Genomic DNA, 22,667 nt, shown 5'->3' on the forward strand with positions numbered 1-22,667 from the left:
TTAGAAAATGAGGGGAAAGTTATTTTCCTAGAAAGCACAAAGTAGGGCAGGTGTTCTAAAACCAATGAAGCCATGCTATGGGGACATGTGTATTATTGGTTCTAATGTAAAATATAAACAGGAATTCCTCTGTAAGCTTGATAAATGTCATTCTGAGAACTTGTGGATACGTGAACAAGAGCCATTCCAAAGGCAGTAAGCAGAAGTCTTTTGGTCTTAGATTGAGACAGGCTCAAACTTCCAAGAAGTTGTCTGCGTCTTTATAAGCAAACACTTTCAGTTTAACCATGTAATGTTCACAAATGGTTTGCAGCATGCACAGATATTTTAAAACCATTTTAACTATCAAGTAGCTCATGACTGACTCCTTGCATAGGGTTGCATTTCTCATCCTAGGCTCTAAGCAACTTGTCCTGGTTTCCTGAATTAACCACAAGGTCATCTTTTCTCCTGACCACAAAATTATTTTTCTGGTCACATATGGGTATCTCAGGTCTTGTTCAATTATGGCTTAGATGTGTGCTTACTGAAGTAAGCAGCTGGAGCAGTTTGATATGTTACTTCTCATCAAGCAGAGAATAACACCTCATCAATCCTGGCAGGAGTAAAGAGGTGCGAACCTTCCTCATCTGTTTTAGTATGAAGCCCAGTATTTAGCTTAAGCTAAGGTCCTATGACCTTTAGTTTATCCTGCTAGTCTTTACACTGAAGTAACTTAAATTCAGATACCACAACCTACAGCCAGAGGCAGGGGGCTGTAGTAAAAAATCCCTAAACTGCTACAGCCACTTGTGAAGCAAATGTATGCCTAATTCCTGTACCAGGGCACACATCCCTGCCTTTATGCAGACTGTAGGCAGTCTAAATAAGTGTCTGCTTTTCCCTTCCTCTCCCTTGTCCTATTTGAACACAGAGGAGCAGCTTGCATTCAGCTCTTGCTATTTGGCCTAATGGAAGAGAGAGAGAATGGATGTGAAATTCTGTGTAATTCTGTGCCAAGGTCTGTAGAAGTGGTGGAAACTGTTTATACCTTCTCCCAACTTCCTTCCAAAGCCATAGATCAAACAAGGGCACATAGCGCAAGTTCTGTGCGTCAGTTGCAGCATCCAGCCTTAATAGCTGAAAAGCTTTCCAAGCGTAAATGGTGCCAGAGTAAAATATTAATGCATGTTACTGTGAATAATCCAGAAATGTCATCCTGTAACCTAAGAAAGTGGCTTCTCAGTTGTTTCCTGGCTTTCTGTAGCACTGGAACAATTACTCTGCTATGTAAAACAGATGAAGTCTTGCTTTGTGATCTCTAACTCCAGGTTTTCTGCCTCATGGTACAAAATTTTCAGGGTGGATTTCTATGCAAAATATTGCTATGATGAAATGTCCTTTATTACACAGTCATTACTGATGTCACATGGTCTTTAATAAAATAAGTGTGTTCTGTTGTCTGTGACTTCTTACGTTGAAAGGTTTCCTGAGGTGTGTTCGTTACCCATGGTGCTACCATTTTCAGCCTGAGAAATTATGTACACTCAGAATTTTTAAATGGATTCCTGAGATATTTTGAAGCACTTGATTTTATAAAGTGATGTTACCTAGCTTCAGGTTATGCAGGATGGAACACACAATCATAGATGATTCTTGGTGGTGTTGAGAGTCTTGGTGTTGGCGAGTTGAGAGTCTATGGGTGAGAATTAAGGGGCAGGCTGGCAGGGATGATACTGTTGTGGGTGTCTGTTATAGGCCATCAGATCAGGGTGAGGAAGTTGATGAGGCCTTCTACAGACAGCTGAGAGCAGCCTCACAATCACAGACTGTGGTTGTAGTGGGGGATTTTAACTTCCCTGATGTTTGCTGGAAGGACTACTCAGCCAGCCAGCCACAGTCTAGAAGGTTCCTCCAGTGCCTTGATGATAACTTTCTGATGCAAAAGGTGGAGGAGCCAACTGCTGGAGGTACACTGCTGGATCTCATCCTCACTAACAAGGAGGGTCTAGTTGAAGCAGTAAAGGTTGAGGGCTGCCTTGGTTGCAGCGACCATGAAATGGTGGAGTTCAGCATCTCGTGTGGCAGGAACAGAATAGCAAGCAGAATTGCAACCCTGGACTTCAGCAGGGAAAATTTTGGCCTTTTCAAGCAATTGCTAGGGGAAATCCCATGGGCAAGGCTGCTTGAAGGTAAGGGAGCCCAAGATAGTTGGTTAGTGTTCAGGGACTGCTTTTACCATGCACAAGATCAGAGCATCCCGACATGTAGGAAGTCAAGGAAGGGAGCAAGGAGACCTGTGTGGTTAAACAGGGAACTGCTGGGTAAGCTCAAGTGGAAGAGGAGAGTTTATAGATCATGGAAGGAGGGGCTGGCCACTTGGGAAGAATATAAGGCTGTTGTCAGAGGATGTAGGGAGGCAACTTGGAAAGCTAAGGCCTCCTTAGAATTAAACCTGGCAAGAGGGGTCAAGGACAACAGAAAGAGCTTTTTCAAATACATGGCAGATAAAACTAACACCAGAGGCAATGTAGGCCCACTGGTGAATGAGGTGGGTGCCCTGGTGACAGAAGATACAGAGAAGGCAGAGTTACTGAACACCTTCTTTGTCTGTCTGCTCTGCTGGAAGCTGTCCTGAGGAGCCCCGTACTGCTGAGGCCCCAGAGGAAGTCAGGAATATGGAGGAGTTTACCTCGGTTGATGAGAACTGGGTTAGGGAGAAATTATGCAATCTGGACATGCATAAATCCATGGGTCCGGATGGGATGCACCCACAGGTGTTGAGGGAGCTGGCTGAGGTCATTGTTGGACCACTCTCCATCATCTTTGCCAAGCCTTGGGAAACGGGAGAGGTGCCTGAGGACTGGAGGAAAGCAAATGTCACTCCAGTCTTCAAAAAGGACAAGAAGGAGGACCCGGGTTAACTATATACCGGTCAGCCTCACCTCCATCCCTGGGAAACTGATGGAACAACTTATCCTTGGTGTCACCTCAAGGCATATCAGGGATAAAAGGGTCATTAGGGGCAGTCAACATGGCTTCATCAAGGGGAAGCCATGTTGACCAACCTCATTGACTTTTATGAGGACATAACGAGGTGGATGGATGATGGCAATGTGGTCTACCTTGACTTGAGTAAGGCATTTGACACAGTTTCCCACAGCATCCTCCCAGCTAAACTGAGGAAGTGTGGTCTGGATGACCAGGTAGTGAAGTGGACTGGGAACTGGCAGAAGAAGCCAGAGAGTTGTGGTCAATGGAGCAGAGTCCAGTTGGAGGCCCGTACCTAGTGGAGTGCCTCAAGGGTCAGTACTGGGGCCGGTATTATTCAATATTTTCATCAACAATTTGGATGAGGGAATACAGTGTACTATCAGCAAGTTTGCTGATGACACGAAGCTGGGAGGAGTGGCTGACATGCCAGAAGGCTGTGCTGCCATCCAGCGGGACCTGGACAGGCTGGAGAGTTGGGCAGGGAAAAAATTAATGAAATATAACAAGGGAAAGTGTAGAGTCTTGCATCCGGGTAGGAATAACCCCAGGTTCCAGTATAAACTGGGGAATGACCTTTTAGAGAGTAGCATAGGGGAAAGGGACCCGAGGCTCCTGGTGGACAACAGGATGACCATGAGCCAGCACTGTGCCCTTGTGGCCAGGAAGGCCAATGGCATCCTGGGGTGTATTAGAAGGGGGGTAGTTAGTAGGTCGAGAGAGGTTCTCCTCCCCCTCTACTCTGCCCTGGTGAGACCACACCTGGAATATTGTGTCCAGTTCTGGGCCCCTCAGCTCAAGAAGGACAGGGAACTGCTGGAGAGAGTCCAGCGTAGGCCAACAAAGATGATGAAGGGAGTGGATCATCTCCCTTATGAGGAAAGGTTGAGACAGCTGGGTCTCTTTAGCTTGGAGGAGACTGAGGGGTGACCTTATTAATGTTTACAAATATATAAAGGGTGAGTGTCACGAGGATGGAGCCAGGCTCTTCTTGGTGACAACCAATGGTAGGACAAGAGGTAATGGGTTCAAATTGGAACACAAGAGGTTCCAATTAAATTTGAGAAGAAACTTCTTCTCAGTAAGGGTAACAGAACACTGGAAGAGGCTGCCCAGGGGGGTTGTGGAGTCTCCTACTCTGGAGACATTCAAGACCCACCTGGACACATTCCTGTGTAGCCTCATCTAAGTGTTCCTGCTCTGGGAGTGGGATTGGACTAAATGATGTTTTGAGGTCCCTTCCAATCCCTTACACTCTGTGATTCTGTGATTCTGTGTCACAGTCAAACCACAGCTGTACTACTCGAAGCCAGTTACCAAAGAGGTCCAAGCCACCTGTCCCTCAGGTGATGGGGACAGAGTGTGAGTGAAAGCTTCTCCCTGCTCCTGGGTAGCAATGAAACAAGGACTTCAGGTTATTACAGCTTTCATGTATGTGAAATGCAGAGTCACCACATACTACCACAAAAAAAAGATGGTCTGTATTTATAGTCTTCTCAGTAAAAATCCATATTCAAAGTTGTCTCTTTCTTTAGAAAAGTTATTTTGCATCTGTTTTGTCAATTGTTGTCAAAGTTCCTCTGCCTCTGAGCTAGGTCAACGTCCTTAGAGGAAAGCTTGTCTCCTGCAAGACAAGGGCTCGAGAGGAGGATTGTGATCATAGTCCCTTCTTCAGAGAAGTAAATGGTGGGTGAACAAGAAGAGGGAGAGAAGGGAGGGATAGGGCTTTAGACCAGTTGCAGCTTTGGGCTGTGCCTCATGGTATGGAAAAGTCTTCTGTAAAACATTTGGAAAGTGTCATGTGGATGGGTGCTTTAAGCCAGAGTCAAAATGTGTCCTACCCATAGGCCTCCATACTTGTTCACTAAGAAAATAATTCTTACCCACAGCATTCACTCCTTTCTCTCTGGAGGTGATATTTTCCCTCATGGTAGCTCTGTGATCAGTCTTTACTTGTGCTTGATACTGGGCTTTCCAGACCTTCGTTGCTCTCACACTGAGTAATCTCCTTTGAGGTTTGATAGTACGTCTTCACTCCTCACTTCTTTTTTCCTTTTGTTGCTTTGTCCCAAAAATCAGCATACCCCACAGAGAGCAAACAACATTGTGAAGCTGTTCGGTTCACAAAGCAGCTGTCACCGCACTTCTGCTTACCTGTGCAAGAGAAAAAGGTTTCTATTTCTTCACTGGTGTCATTCCCATGACTACAGGAGGATGCTTTGCAGAAGTGAGGAAGGAAGGTCAGTAGCTAAAGCTGGTCAGGCGTTTTCCAAAAGAACTTGGAAGTCTTTCTGTGTTCATCAACGAAAGGCCAAGAGAAATCAGGAAGTTTCAAAATCTGCCTCATTTCCTGCCAGCTCACCTTCCTTGCTGTCCATCATCCATGTGGTCATTTGACAGGAAACCAAGAGCCTGGTAGCTTTGCTTGTCCGGTATGGGGGCTCTCAGATCTTAATAAATCTAGGGCAGGAAACAACTTCAATTTTCCATCATACCTCAGAAAAAAAAGAAAAAAAAATCTTGCTTTTACAGGATATTAAATCCTTTTCCTGGTAAAGTGTAGTCACATCTAGAGATCTGCAGCTACTTTGAGATTTTAAATCATCCCTTATTTCCATTGCCTCTTTCTCTGTTTCCCAAACACTGCCTCTTCCTCCACAGGTTTATCATGAAATCAAAGGTAGGACAGCATTTCTCTTCTTTGTTCCCTGGTACTCAGTGCAAGTAAGAGCAACTGCAAGCCCTCTTCCACCTCCGGGATTCTCAGCAGGCAGTTGCACCAGGAATTAGGTGCACACACGTGCTGTGCCAATGACGTGTATTCAAAGTATTTTTAGAATTTTGTTAACAGGGACTCAGATAAAGCAATTGCATTCCTGTGTTTATTTAGTTACAGAAAAATGGGGTCAATTCCATTTTCAGAGCATGAAAGGTTTGAAGACTTTGTTTGTAAAAAATCTCTTTATTTTACACCAAAAAGGTAATAAGTTATTTTAGGTTATATTGACTATTTATATTTGTTTATTTCATTAGTACTGTCAGCACTGCTCTGTGAAGCGTGTGGGTTCATCACTTGGATATAAAGATTAAGTTCAGTTTATTTTTAAACTATATTAATACTCTAGAGATAAATCAGATAAAGGAAATTCTTCTGGTTTTGTTAGCTTATTGTGCTTCAAAAACTTCTTGCAAATAAGGTTATATTATGTTAAAACATTCAAACAGAAATTGGTATAAGATCAAAAATATTCAGACATTAATCCACATTTCTTTTGTGCTTTAAACAGTCCTCAGATATGCAGGCTACCTTGCCTCCAGGATTCACGCTCCTGACAAAAGATAACCAGATGCCCTGCCAAATGCATACTTTTTAGTAGTAAATAAACAAGTTCCCAGTAGTTCTCTTGCAGTTGGCAAGGGAGCTAATTTCCAGCTGCTTGTTTTCTTCTAATAGATGAAAAAGTACATTCCTGGTACTATAATATCTTGAGCAAGAAAATGGTTGTGCAGTAACTCAAGCCCCAGATATGGTCCTCCTGCTGTTGTTTATATGAAAGCAGGTGGGATATGACCCAGGTGTCCTGGTTTTGTTAAAAACAAGACCAGTTCTCTTTTAGTGATTTTTTCTTTCAGCTAATTTCTTCTAGGTGGCTGTACTTTTCTGAGTTTTAGCCTGCATATTTTTCCTAGGATGCTGTACTCAGTGCTGATAAGAAGACCAACAGAATGCTGAAGAAGCTCGTGTTTAGATTTATTACTATGGTAGCCAAGAAAGACTGATAAGTTTTCCCACGTTCCGTTGTGAGAGGGGCATGTTTGAGGAGGGGCGGATGGAACAGGTGACTAGAACTGACCAACTGAAATATTCCATCCCATAATCGTCATACCCCCTATATAAGAGGGTGATCATGAGGGTCACGCTCTCTTCGACCATGGTCGGCACCTAGAGAGGACCCTGCCTGTCTGCCTGTGATCTACAGGCCATGCATCCCTGAAACCGGTTTCCGGTTTGCTATGAAGTCCCACCCATGACTTCTGGGGACCTGAGCTGCACCTGCTGGAGCCGCCAGCTCTGCACACCTGGCTCCGCCGCTGCTGGAGTGACGCCAACTACACAGCGAGCACTCAAGATTGGTTTTGCATATTTTGTATATATATTCTCTATTTATTAGTAGCATTAGTAAAACCCTTTAAAACTCTCTAACTTGAAGTCTCTCTTCCTTTCTCCTTATCTTTCCTATCATCTTTCTGATCTAAAGGAAAGGAGTGGTGGGAAGTAAGAGGATGACAGGGAGCATGTGCCATGGTTTATTGCCTCTTTGCCTTAAACCTTGACACCAGGTATAACTCAAGAATTTTATAAGATCCTATAGATGAGGGTTCTAAGCCAAGAACAAACTCTCCCATGGGAAGCTGTAGCTGGGATATTTCACTTTCAATTATCATGTGTTATAGGTGACTAATTTAATGGGACTGAACTGGAAACAGAAAATGAAATTCAGTATATGAAGCTTATAGAAAATTACAAAGACTTTAGAAGATGGAGTTCCAAGACAAGGTTTCTTTGTGTGATCTCTAAGGGCACCATACCTCCTCATAATAAAGTTTTTGTTGTCATTTTTATGTTGCCTGGGGTATGGACCTTTACCTTTGCTAGTTTTTCAAAGTGCCTCATTATCTTTACTCCTTAATAGCTCTGTAATCACGCCTAATATTGTTACTGAAGTATTAGACTTCATTTTCTGAACAAAATAATAAGGAATGTAATCTCTCATCTTTACAGGAATTCTGTGCATAGACACTACTCTCCTCTTCTGCATGTAATAATAGAGCTGTGCAAAGTGTACATTGCAAATTTTAGTGCTTCTTTTATAATGCAGCTACCTAGATTTACAGTTCATTCTTTAGAGGAATAAATAAGAGCTGGTCTGGGTAGAGACATGTACAGTGAAGTCCTTCTTCTAGCACTACAGCTGACAACACTGTGTACACAATTCTTCTACTGTACCTGAGATAATATGACCTTGCTGAAATCACACGGCTCTGATAATGGGATGTCCTTTGGCCTTCACTTGATCAATATCCAGGGATTTCTTGCAAAGCCCTTTTCTGAAGCATTCATGCTGGACTCAGGAAGGAAAAGGCAAGTTTCTTAACTGCTTATCTAAAGATCTGGGTTACTGTTTGTTTGGTTTTTTTTTCTTGTTTTATTATGCTTACAGTGTTGTGACAACCACAAGTGAAAACCCCCTGCTAAATAAGTGTTACCAAGTTCTGGTGAGTCACATTTTCTCCTCACACATTGAGTGGAAGAGTGCATCTGACAAAGAGTGCTGTGTTCGTGCTGAGGACTGTCAAGCATGACCAGACTCTGGGAAACACATCATGGACAAAGAGCCACTCATCAAACACGAGATGCCTAGAGACTTTCTAAACAATCCTGTTACCATTAACTGTTCTTGCACGGGACTTCTTTCAGATATCTCTGTTTCGCTTATAGTGGCTACCTTTTTGTATCTTTCTTAGCGTTTACCAGAAAGAAGTACTGTGACCCTCCAGCCATTTGCTGTCACTCATGCTGACTAGACCAAGGCTCAGTGAAATCAATCTTAAAGAGACCTTGAATACCTGAGGTAGATGCATTCCACTTAACTGAAGACATCTGATGGTAAAATATGTAAATTTTAGCTAGCTGTTGATAAAAAAGTGACAGCACCAGATAGGAATGCAACTCACCCTAAAGTGTGTGTCTGTAAATTATTGGGAAAAGTGACCTTCAAAATGTGTCTGTTTCTGTCCATTGACCAGAGAGGAAGCCAACGTTTAGGCTTAGGCAGTTGATTGATAGATGTGTAAAGCTGAGCACAACGAATCACACTGGTGGTCGTTACATACCACCTTGTTTTATAGGCCGTTGCCTAAAAAGTAAGCACCTGCCCTCAACATAGTGAGTAGAGTCAGCCAGCCTAAGACAGGAATGGGGAAGGTAGTCATTCTATATATAGACCTATATATAGCCATAGTGTGAAACCTCAGCATCTCTGAAGAATGATTCATCAGAGTAAGTGTGTTTTTCTGCCTCCATTAATCATGGGCATTAAATGCTTTTGTAGACTGGTTCAGTGCACATTAAACAAGAAGATGCCCTGTGCCAGCTAGTGTGAAAATCTAGATAATGCTGTCCTGATCAACATTGCTAAGCCTTGTTTTAAAGAAAAGGCATCCTTTTCGATAGGAGTATTTGGAAATGAAACAATAACACTAAGTTCTAGGCTCTTTCAATTTGAGCAAGTTTAAACACACAGGTCTAGTGTTATAGTCCCTTAACTGTCACTCACAAGTAGCAAGAGAGTGTCCTCATCAGTAAGTGAGAGAGCACCCTCTTCTCCATTTGCTTTCCCTCCTGGCTGGAAAATGACACACTTCAAACACAAGGTTAGACAGTTGTGCAGTCCCAGTCTTCTTCACAGACTTTGCATTTAGGACAATTAATTCTGTTTTGCCTTTTCTGTTGAACATTAGGGGACAAGGCAAACAGATATATAAAGGTCATTCAGAAATTTTATATGCCAGCAAAACAGATTGCAATGCAGCTCTACATGCACATATTTAAAAACAATCTTTCTATATCATGGGTATAGCATACCACATAGTGGATCTGTTATCAGATAGACATACCTTGAAAAAAAATCAGCTTATTTAATTAGATACTAGAAGTGAATGACTGAGAAATAATAGGCCTGTAACAAGCATAGATAACAATTAACTTGTGCAGCACTACTAGAATATGCAAATTATACTAAATTTATCAAAAAACTCTGAAATATCTGAGTGACATATCACCTTCCAATAACTTGTTCTTATACATGTAAATACATCTTTCACATGGCAGGCTAATGGATGGCTTCAGTTTCCCCTTAAATAACTTGATGATTTTCAACACGACAGTTCACCTGCCACAGTGTGAATATAAAGCAAACAAGGTTGGGATGGAAATTATGAATCATTGGTTCCATCATTTGCAAGCCAACTCAAGTTGAAAACCAAATGCATTTAGCATTGACTCAGACTGGAGCTTCCTGACTCAGTATGTGTACACGCAGTGAAAGGAAATCCTATTTAAAAGTAAACCTTCTAAAAAGCAGATTAGTCTCAGCAAGATTTCCTGTGACAGAAAGGTGTCTCAATTTTATTTTTACACTTACTTGTGGAAGGACTAGGGTGCCTTTCAATGAAAGATGAAAGGTGAACTCAGGTTTAACAACTGAATTGTTCACTGGGCTTTATGGGTTTTTTTCATGTTCAAGTGAGTGAATGGAAAGTGTGTCTCAGCACAACAAAAGGAGGGGTAATTTTTAAGTGCCTCTTCACATTCAAGGAACAAAATGTACATTTCTTCATTACCTTCTAAAAATAAAAGTAGCAGAACACTTTTTAACAGACTGTTCCACTTACTAAAAAATGCCTATAGATAATGATATCAAACTCTGATATGTTTTAGGTAAACTCTTTGACTTCATCTCAGTCCTTTGGAAAGTGATAATACGAATTCATGTATCAATCTCGCTCACAAGAAAAAAAAAAGTAAATAATAGAATGAAAATTAAATAATAGAAGCACCTCTGCCAAAATATTTAGGTCTAATCCAGCGTATCGTGTACTCAATAGAAAGGGTATTATTGCAGTATTGCATAATATATTTGTAACATTTTCATTAATTATTGCCCAAACCCTGCAAGCACTTGAATTCACCAGCAACTTCTCTAGAGTGAGCAGTTCTTTTCAGATAAATAATCATATTCATAGTCGTAGGATCTAGGTCAGAATTCATAGCTGTCTGGTGTATCAGTGGATCTCCAGGGTTGTCGCTGCAACTCAGCAAGCATAAAAACCTTTGACATATTCAGGTGGTTTCTTGAAGAAGGGCCTATTTAAATGACTAGAACTGTCCTGCACATATATAATGTTACAGTTAATGTTCCAGGTGAGCTAGAAACATAAATTCTATTGCCTTTCCATATAAAATAGAAACTGGCAAATCTAAATCTCTTTTGAAACAGCTTTTCACTGTCCTGAATTACTTACGGTAAGATACATTACTTTAGCCACACGCAAGTTAAGCAAAACATCTGAGACAGTTCTAGGTTCCCTTTGTCATCTACAGGGAGAGACAGGCAATCTCCTAAGAACAATGCATTCCTTTTATTTTAGCTATCTGTTTTAGGATGAGCTAAATCACACTCTAGAGGTGCTGGTCTCTCAGTTGATGACAGAAAGAGTCTAGAGAGCTTAGATGCCTAACTAGTAGACTGCAAAAGATACTAAGACAAGTAAAACACTCCCTTATACATTCAGGAACACTACCTTTACATTTTAAACTCTCTTTGTTTAATACTGAATGATGCCATTTTAAAGAAACATACAAAGAAAACATCAGCCAGATGCTGAATTATGGTAGAAAGGTGTTCGTCTATTAAAAGATTAGACAAACAAAAACAACAAAACACCAAACAAACAAACAAAAATCCTCCAAGTCCTTAGATCTCTTGAGTTTTGAAAGTGGATGGTTTTTAGCCAATGTGATGCAGCTACCCAAAAATACAGCGTTCCTAAGACATACTGAGAAATAAAACATCAAAAGAGATGTGGAAGTGTTAATGCTGTTGCGGAAAGATGGAAGAGATGATTCTCATAATTTGTGTTTAAGAAAGATGAAATCAGCTTGGAGCAGAGTTAGAGAAGGACTGCCAGGATAATAAGGGAGTAGAGGGTCTGTCTGGCAGGAGTTTAGCCTAAGAAAACAAAAGCTGAAAGGACTTGTGTTTGCTGTATGGGGGCAAGAAGAGATTCCAAAGAGCTATTTTAAACTGAAGAACAATGCTGGCATTACAAAAGCCTAGTATAAGTTGCGCATGAATGAATTGCTCTGGAAATTAAAACAGTCAGAACAATTATGTTTTAAAACAGCTTTCCAATCAAAGTAGAGGCAGAAATCTTAGCTGCTTTTTAGATTAAATTTAGGGCTTTAATGCATGGGATAATAAGACATAGTGCCTGCAACAGCAGAAGAGCTGACTCCATGTCCTGGCACAGATGGCTATCCAGAAGTCAATGGTACCAAATCCTGCATATAACTCCAATAATAAGAATATAACCAGAAGATCCTTCCTAGGCATCTGTTTCCAGTGAAGGCTCTCAGACTATGCCACAAGACCAAAACATGAGAAATATGATTAACTGTCTGATTTAATTTTCCTGTTGAATCCAAAAGGCTCATCTTGAGCCCGGAAAACATTAGAAAATTAGAATCACTTTCTCACCATCAAAGAAGTAAGATCCTGAAGGAATGCTACTTAACGCCTAGTGTGAAGCTGAAGTGCTACCTATATGATTTTATTGTACTGCTTGGGTCCTTGTGACAGCAGGGCTGTCAGGTCATCACCCACAATGTCTCTTCAGGCCTGTGCTCCCTGGCTATTAGAATAACAGAGCTGGGTATGCTAGGACTCAATATCAGAATGACAACTGGGACATTTTCTTGCTACACATGCGAGAAGCCATGAACTAGGAGTCATCTTCTAATCACATTTTTGCTGGACATCATTGCCAATTCAAGAGACAGAAATCCTTGGTTTCTAAACTCTCTTAGGCTCAGGTTGTACCTGATCAGGACAATCTGTTCATTCATGTGTCTTCAGCCCCATGTGTGTATGTTGTGGGGGTGAACCTAAACCAAAGTCCGTATTACCAAATACTGAGACATGACCATGTGACCATGACTGAAAACATTCAGTTCAGGATCTCCAGTCATTTTGTATAGTTCAGGGTCTTCCTTCTTTTGCCATTTGTGACCTCTCATTTGTTAGCATAAGTAAACAATGCTCTGTGAAGTAGAAAAAGCCATCATTTGTCACCGCACTCCAGAAATATCCTGAAAGAAAGGACTGGAGAAATGTAGTTGGTTTTGTTTAATTTTTCCCCACAGATCTTTGTCACAACCGTGAGGCAAATATTGCTCTGTCATAGCCAACAGTACTGCGTGTGACAGATATACCCTGAAGACTGAACATGGTTAAAATGTCTGATTTAAAATCTGTGAGAGATGTGATATTGGCAGTAGGATTCAATAATCAGTGGTAACTCTGCTCTAATTTCTTGTTCACAGTGTCTACCATGCGAGTTTAAGGTATAAGATTATTATTTTGAGGCCTTTTCCTTGACTGGGCTGAAGTTAGTTGCTCATTACACTTAGGAAGCCTGAAGGCTTTTAATTCCCTTGAATATTGCCAGATTTGTACTAATGCAGATGCAACACAAGGGCCAAGGTCACAGCTACTCCCCTGAGAGAAGGCCATCTCTACAGACATCAGCAAGTTGCTCAGATACTTGTCAGCATTTGACTAATACTTCAGCAATACTCTGGGGATTCTGTGTCACTTTTCTCCCTTTGGGGAAGCAGCAGTCAGGCTGAGTAGCTGGAAAAGCAGGTGCACTTCAATCTAACATGTTAACATCTATGCACAGAAGATGAATCAATTTATACTAGTTTGTTGAAAGCTCACAGCCTACTTAGTACTGATAGAAGAATGATTCTTTTTTATTTATCCATACCGTCTTTTCTTTTCAATGGGAAGAGAAATATTTTATCTCAGCATTATTTTTTCCATAACACCATTCAATTATTAATACATAGTATTTCTGGCCAGTAAGTTTCTAGCAGTACAGTATTGGTAAATAGATCAAGTTTTAGGAAGATTTTGTTTGGAAAAAGATGGGAAAAAAAAAAAAGGTAATTGAATCCTTTCCTTGAAGACTGCACATACCTACAACAGACGTGTGATCAATAGGGATAACAGGCTACAAGTGGCAAAGTCTGGAATGAGGCTTGTCTTTGCATTGTGGATTTCCAAGCAGTGCAGGGGATTGAACATAGGTCCTCCAATAAAACACGTAGATGATGAAGCTAAATCTTTACATGCTTGAAAAAGCTGGCTTTTGGAGCTCTACTGGATGTGATTTAGTGAGGATCTGTTGCTGTTTTCAGCTTGATTTTCTCAGGAAACAAAAATATTCAGCAGCTATTTGGACTATCAGTTCACCACTCTCCTGAAACCCAAATATTTTCTAACTACAGGTCCAGGACAGCCACAGCCTTGCCAGCATATTTTCATGTTCGTATTTAAGAGAAGAAGTTATTGTGACAGTGAAGGGTTTAGCTGAAGGCAGATGTATGCTTAGAGAACAAGGCACACAAACTTACTTACGAAACCAGGTTTCACTCACTGCTTTGATTCTTCTTTCTTGTTCTTCTGAAGGAAACAAACTAACATTTTTTCCCAAAACCTTGATGACTTCTTTGTTTGCTTAGCCTCAGATAGCCTATACTTATTCCCTTCCTTGAATTTTCTGGCAGAGATGGATCGGGTATTTTTATATATAAACACTAGGGAGAGATAGGTTGGATGAGTTTACATGCCTGGTGGAAAAACTTCCACTGAAGTAAACAAGCGGGGTTTGCTCTAAGGTGGTTTTGGAGATAAACTATACAAGGAGGAGAGCTTGGAATGGAGTACATGCAGCTGTTCCAAATTTTTATTAGAATACAGTGAGCTGTTTTCCCCAGGAGCCATCTTGTTATTAAAAGTCAGACCAGGTAAAGCAGAGAACAATTACATTATCTTGTTTATTTTTTATGTTAAGTGGGTTAGGACATCATGTACAGAATCATATCTGCAAAAGGCATGAAACTGTATCTTGAGGTCTTGTAGAAATTGCAGTGTTAGCTGTGTCCTGTCAGCAAGGTTTTAATAACAATGAAAAGAATAGCTGCCACTTATCTAATGTTTTTCATCTGTATGGCTCGAAGCATGTTTCAAAGGAAATATTATTATCCCACTTTTGTAAATGGAGTATCTGAAGCATTAGAAAGATCAATGGCTTGTTTAAGGCCATACACAGAAAGTGTTTTTAAATGGCCATAAATGCTATTGTTAACATTTTGATAAGGTTAAGAAAATGCTTTTTCTTTGAATAATCTGGATTTTTCAATTAGTCACTTGCAAAAACTATTTGATATGTGTCACTTTCTGTTTGCTAAAGGAAAGCAGATTGCCAGGCTGTGGTCTGTCAGATTTTTGCTAAGGAAAAGTTAGTGGCACAGAATTAAGGGAATTTAGAAAACTTAAAATGAATTCTGAAATATTATTCACATTATTAGTCTGTTACTCTGCTGGCACAAGTACATGCGAGAAAATCACTGGCACTTGAGAAATAATGAGTATCACAGTCTGTTTCTTTAAATGTAAATAATGCCTTTTTATTTCAAGCAGTAGCTCTTAAGACAGAAGAAGTAGCAATTCCAGGTCTAGAAAACATAGCTAAGATACTAATTAATGTATTTGGCTGATGAGAAGCAGCTTTCTTCTCTCATTTATGATCTCTGCCTCTTGGTTTCAGCTCATTTTACATTGACAGTCTGACTCCTCCTCCTCGCAAAACCAATGCCCAGACCACATGGGAGTTTCCTGTTTTCTGTGCAAGTGGTGTTTTGTCCCCAGAAAATACAAGTGTGAAATGTTATTTATGGAAATTAAGGAGTAAAAATTTATGGCAGTGCCTAGATTCTTTTAAGGAGATAATTAACTAAGAAACATCTAAAATTTAGGCATTTAGTTAAAGCTGGTTCTATAGGCTCTTTATGTAGTAAACTGAGGGAAAAGCACTTTCAGAAAGCACCCTAAAATAAATATTTATGGTAGGTGGAGTGTTCACTTTCTGCTTCCATTTTATATAAGGGACATATGTAACCAAAGACAAAATGAATGCCCGAGGTTTAGATGGCTAAAATCAGGCAATATTAATTTCATCCTTTGTGGTAAATCCTTCATTGCAGTTAAGAAAATAACTTTAACCTGATATTCTTGCAAGTCTATAACCAGGCAAACTCCAGAAAATACTGGGCTTAAAAGCCCAAGAGAGGGCTTTTATTCCTTCCATGTAAATACAGAGATACACCATATCATGCATTGTTCCTTTCAGTGCATCAAATGTAATCTGGTTGATTGTAGGAATAAAACCATATTGTCTAGAAGCAGATATTTAACACTATTTCACACCCATGTAAACAGAGGTTTTGGGGGACAAACACCAGACTGGAATGTGGTAAGAAACTAGGTGTCCTAGAGACAAAAAAAAAAAAAAGACTGAATGTCAGGAAGCCTTCAACTGTGTTTTAAGTACAGCAGCACTACCAGCTACTCAGTAAGTCAGATACCAAACAACAAGTCCCTGAAGGAACAGAAAGCTACAAAGTCTGTACGTGATAATAATCCCGATGTGATGAAGCAAACAGCATCCAAGAAAGGTGTTTCAGCCTCCTTGAGAGATTTATTGTCATTCGTCACTGCTCTTGGGAAGAATGGCAAATAACTAATGCTGTAAACTCAAGAATACAGCCGAAAATGAGACTGTAACTGGCTGAGGAGTCATTTTCTGGAATAGTTTCTCAATAGAAGTAGTGAGAGGAGGTCAGTCTTATTTTCCAGTGAAACTTGATGGGGTTTAGTGTTAATAGTAAACATAGCTTAGTAACCATTGAAAACTGTATTCCCTCAGGATCCTAGGACAGAAATCAGCAGAAGTCACATGGACAGTAAGATGCTGTAACATTTCACTGGAGTGAAAATAAATCTGTAACAATAAGTTTGGGAAGCTCCTACAGCAATTGCGTCATTCTTCCATAAAGAAATACCACATGGAATTATGTAAATTATAGCCTTCAGGATGTTAAACAAGATTCAGCTGACTTTCCTGGAGATGCATTCACTTCATGAGTAGAGCACAGTGGACTGTTGAATACACAAATTATATGAAAGGGAAGATTCGGGGAATTTTCCACAAAAATTCATATAAGCTGAGGCTCATAAATAAGAATACAGACCAGCCTCCCTGGTCAATAGCAAACTGAAGTCATCTGGAAGACTTGGTTAATAGTGATGACAATAATAATAGTTTTATCAATAGAGATGATAAAAACAATGTATTGCAGACTCATATCGTTTTCAACTTTTTGGAACTAGGGGAGAAATAAGGTGAAGAAACTACCTTTTTGTTCACATATTTAGGCCAAAAACAACAGAAAATTCTTGGAAAGCAGAAGTGTGTTGTAGTTGGCAAAGCGGAACATAGTAACCATGTTTCAAGTGAACGGAATTTTAAAATATTTGGCTACAAGTTTTAAGAACATGATGGGAGAAAGCATGGAGTTGCAGCAAAGTATTGTGGGTATTGGGTGATTTAGCTCAGGAGATGGTGATCATGGGAGGTCTGTAGCAGCTCAAAGAACTATACCAGAAAACTGCCCACCATCCCTTTTGTCATGTATAGAAAACTAATTATGCTTTGTTTGGGAAATGTAGGCTATTGGGCACAGGCATCACAATTTTTAAAAGTTATACAACATGATTTCCTATATAGAACATCTAATTCTCAACAGTGGTTTATTTTATCTGCTGTTAAAATGGACAAAGATTGTTTCCTGGACCTATAAGTAGGTCATTGCCTACAAAGTAGTGATCATGAGCCAGTTATATTCAATAGGTGATTAAACAGAGGACAATCCTAATCAGCTGCATACATGGTTCTAAACAACTAATTTTCCGACACTCAGGGTAAGTATGAGTAATATTGAGTAGGAGGGAAATGCAAACAAAAAGTGAGAACTTGAAGAGATTATTAGAAGCCAAAAAGCCACTGTTCCACAGTCAAGAAAGAAGAAGTTGGCCAAGAGCCCACCATATTTTGGTGATGGTATTACAGGCCTACTGGTGAAATGGAACAAGTTATGTTATAGCAACTCAGAAATGTAGCTTTCAGAACATACTAGTTTGTGTCAGAATATTCTAGAATACTCTATTTTCCATTCGAGATCAGGGAGGCTATTAGGCAGAGGTTTTTTAGGACTAGATCTTTAAAAAACAATAAGCCAACATTACTTTTATGCCAGAATTATAGAAGAGAGACCTCAGACAACTGGCCTCCTGGTGCTCCAATACAGTTTTGTTTCCTAAGAAAACAGTGCTTATGTGATCATGCTGTCTGCCTATTGAGCTGTCTGTCTGCAGTTTGCTCGTTCTCATTTTTTCCCGAAAAATATTCTGAACCCACTAGCCAATTTAAACTCCATTTGAGAGAGTAGTAAAAGATTAAAATATAAATAAATTCCTAAAACTTACCAGAATAGAGGTGCTATTTGGGAGGTTTAGTTCTAAACTTCTATAAAAGAATGTCCACATGGCGATTTGCAAGATAGTGTTATGCTGGTAAATTTTCCTTTGTTTATGAGTCTTTAGAAATGCAATAACCCCCAATGCCCCGATAGGCTCAGTATTTAACAGTATGCCAAACAATCACTTTTCTAGTTTGAACAACACAATATCACTGATTTTTAGGCAATGGCTACACTATCGTTCTATTCCTGCTGTTGTGGGTGTTATTTCCTTCCACAGGGGCAAGACAGCACCTTACCCATAAAGAAAACAGGGATCTTGGATCTTTGGATGCCCAGCTTGGTAGGAAAAAAACACACATGCTTCATATAGCAATCAAGACGAAGCTTTAACTAATGAGTCCTCATGTTGGAGATAGTGACTTCCAGTTCCCAGTGAGATTTGAGTTAGCATGAGTTGGAACAAACAGAAAGAAGAGTCTGTTTCAGCCTTGTGCAAGGAAACAATTCCTTGACCTGCATAAATTCAGCAGCACAAAAGGAATTAATTCCTCTGTTCCTCCTCACTTGTTAAACTGTTCCAGTATTTTAAGCCAACAGAAGCCAGCGTTTCTGCTATCCTGAACCCAACAGAAAACAAGACCCTTGCCTCCTCTGGTTGTTGCACATTGCTTGTCAGTGGTGCACATTTCTGCAGTCCATTCCTTCATCCACACCTGCCAATGTGACAACCAAAGCTTGAATGACAGAGACCAAGATATACCTTTGGATTAAGTTCTTGGTTCCTGATGCAAATTTGCATTGTTTCTCATTCATGTGCAGATGATGTAGAAGTAGCAGATTTCTCAAATGCATGTCAAGAAAATGCGGGTTATGTCTTATGACATCAATTTGCAGGGGTCAGGGCGATGAGTGGGCAGCACAGGAAAGGGGGCATTGAGCCCTGCATGGTATGGGAATTTGTATGGAGAGAACACGTTGATGAAGAAAATGAGCTTTATGTGTCATCACTTTCAGAGCAATAGGCCAAGACAAATTTCTCTCACAAAGGAAGTCTTCATGTAGTAATTTTTCCATAACTTTTCATTAACAAGAACTTTAAATCAAAACATATGTCTATTGTGAAACATCACAAAAAGGTCAGCAGCTATAGCTCTGCTCTGAACATACAGTATCAGAAATTACTTACACACATATTCATTTTTCATTCATAACCTCTCTTCTAGAAAGAGGGCTACAATACTTTACTGCGGAATTGCTGAAATGTTTCCTTTCATCATCCTCTCCCATGAAATCATCTGTGGATTTCATCATCAGAACAGATTTGCACTCTATGATCTCTAGAGGGGTGGGCCTGCTGTCACACAATGTTCAGTTCTTTGTCTGAGAAAACAGGCATTGCTCCATGTATGCGCCATGTGTATGTTCTTGCAATCTAGGATGTCAGCAGGAAATCTGAGCTGTATGAGGACAAACAAATATGACTCACAGCAACCAGAACTTAATGCCACTCTCTTTCACACTCCAAAGGTGATGGCTCCAGCAGCACACCAGCAGCCTGTTCTTAATGTGTGGGGGCACGAGTCTGAGAAAAACACGGCAACCCACTGAACAAGTGGGGAGGGACAAGTGTTTTCTGAGGGTTTGTGGGGTTTTGGCTTTTTCATTGTTTTTCTCCTTCTTCTTTTGTTATTTGGTTTTTTGGTTTTGTTTTTGTTTTGTTTTTTTTAAACTGCAGCCAAGTATCCCCCTAGATAACTCCGATCAATGTTAAACCTCCTTAACTTGTGAGCACAGACAAAGGAGAAAAGCTAGCAGGTCAGGCACTCACATTTCAATTAATTTAATTATGTTTCCTTACATACTTTGTGAAATTATGCCCTCCTCCAGCCTTTCAGAACACAGTGTTACCACCATGCAGAACTAGAAGCTTAACTTAGAGAGAGCAGTGCTGAAGAGCAACTTGTTTGCTGTGATATATAACATTTAGAAAGGCAGCAGAAATTTCTGGCTGTACAATTTGGAGACTCTGAGATCAGAATAAAGCCCTGGTGGTATTTTTTTATGTTCTAGACAAGTTATTAGGAGTTGGTAGTTCTGCGCTATTTCAGGTCCTGAGAGATCTCTTCAAATGGGTACCAGTTATAACTACATCAAAGACCCTGGAAACTCAGTTTGGGTTCTTTCTCTCAACACCCCTGCCAAGTCTGCTTCATAATTTCAGGTGTGGGCAAGCTTCTTTCTTGACAATCTTTCAGCTAAAATACTATATTTGACTGAGTTCCGTATTCCAAAATATCTCCCTGGCTCTTTGGTGAGATGCTCACAGCTGTATCCTGCATGTCATGCCCCTGGGTAGCTCCTGTCCACATTGTCATGCCTCCTGTCAGTTTTCCCTTCTCTTATTCTTTTCTATTGGTTGTTTGCCTTATTCTGCTATTTATTTGTATTATCTTTTTATTTCAATTTTTATCTCAATGCAGTCACTACCTGAGTTGCTGAAGATCCTGTTGTCAACAACTTGAACACAGATAATGTTCTCTACTGTGTTGGGTGATGACAGTCTTCGCTCTTTGACTTTGTGAGGAAAGGTACCACAAGTTGCCTGCATTGCTAGCATATAGAATTCTGGACTACAGTGTGCATCCTCCCATAAGAATATGATTTTGGTTCATGTTCATTTTTGGAAGCAAACAAATGAACCATGAATTCCCTTTAGAGAAACAGGAATGCAGGAGAGATTTCCAAGAATGGTAGACTTGGCAGGCATCATATGTAAATCCAGACAATTTCTGTGTCCAACACATTCTTTTTAGATCCTAGAGCTGGCCACATTTATTTTTACTGCTAAATTACTGAGAGAAATCTTATTTTATGGTACAGTCACTCAATCTGTATGGTTTTCACATTTTCCTCCCTTTCAAAATCTCTTTCATTTCCAGAAATAGCCACATCAATGATTAATTCTGCCTTCAAGTTTTCTTAAATCAGTCGATGTCATGCTGGGCTTTCTCTACCTGTACAGCTGTTGAGTCATACAGAATTTATGCACTATTATTCTGAAGTGTTTCTTAATGTTATGTCTCCACACTTCTTCACCACATTCCAGTTTATGCTTTTTCAACATCCCCCAGTGCAGATTTTCAGGTGCCTGATAATGTAACTTGTCAGGGAGCCTGCAAATTTGACCAGTGAGTTACAGTATGCTGCTTTATTTTTTATGTCCTATTATGTAAAAAGACTGATGTCAGGATTTTCTCAGAATGTCTTGGGCAAGAATGAATGACACATTGCCAGCTAAGCTTCAGATCACTAATATCATAGTATTTCCAAAATATCTCAGGCTAGGGTAAAATTGCTACTTCGTGCAAAAAACAGGATTTTTTCTTAATTTCCCCATGTACACATGACATTATGTCAGGACAGAGACATTCAGTTACCTACTGCAGTCATAACTAAAGTAGGCAGTCACAACAAAAAAGTTAACCTGAAAATTCAATAAGAATGCAGTTCTAAATGTGTAACTTAATTATCAAAGCTGCATTCTGCTACCCAAAACATTATACATGATTGTGGCTGAGAAGATAAGGTACAAGTTGCTTTCCAATAAACAAGGGCACCACAAAATGAGTGATCTAATATGTCTGCTATTCCAAAAGTTCAGGCCAAACATTTGATGCTCAATATCATTACCTTAAAAATGACACATTAGTGCAAAGATGTAAGGAGGGAAAGTGAAAAACATTATTAGGATAGGATGAAAGGACCGTCAAGGAGGTCATATTTTGTGTGTCCCTTCTTAGACCTTGTTTGTTTGTCCATATCAGTCTGTTTGTACTATTTTCAATATCCAAAAAAGATGGCAATGCCACTCTAACTGTCTCCTGGTAAGGGAGTCTTGAAAAAAAGTGCAGAAGTTGCTGCTGTCTTAATATGCAGAATGACAGCAGGAAACGTAGTGTCTGATATTTACTTGCTTATTTGGTGTTGCTAATAAGTACACCGAACATCTTCCTGCCACCACAAAGGCCAGGCTCCAAAACTGAGTCTGGGCAACACTTTAATTTTTTGAAAAGAAAAAAGGGAATTAATAAAGTGTGGGAAAGAAAGAAGGTGAACAAAGCTTGACAGAAGTAGGATACACTGTTTAAAGGTTTTTTCATTTTCTTAACTGTCTAATATTTTTAATCAATAGTTTCAGGTTACTTGGGTAATAATATTACTGTTTTTTTCCTTTCAACACTGAAGTTCAATTTATCAAGCTGTTAAAGATGTTTCAAAAACCATAAAGCTTGCTACTTTATTTTTTTATAACTGCTTAAATATCCAGTCACTAAAATGCAATCTGTCAGGCTAATGTGTACTCACTGGAGTAAAATGGAATGTCTCAAATCTCTGCACCTGATCTTGAGAAACATGATATATGTGTGTATATATATATATAATATATACATTATTTTAAAGTGGGGTC

Source organism: Columba livia, chromosome 3, assembly GCF_036013475.1.
Source record: "Columba livia isolate bColLiv1 breed racing homer chromosome 3, bColLiv1.pat.W.v2, whole genome shotgun sequence".
Lineage (NCBI taxonomy): Eukaryota > Metazoa > Chordata > Aves > Columbiformes > Columbidae > Columba > Columba livia.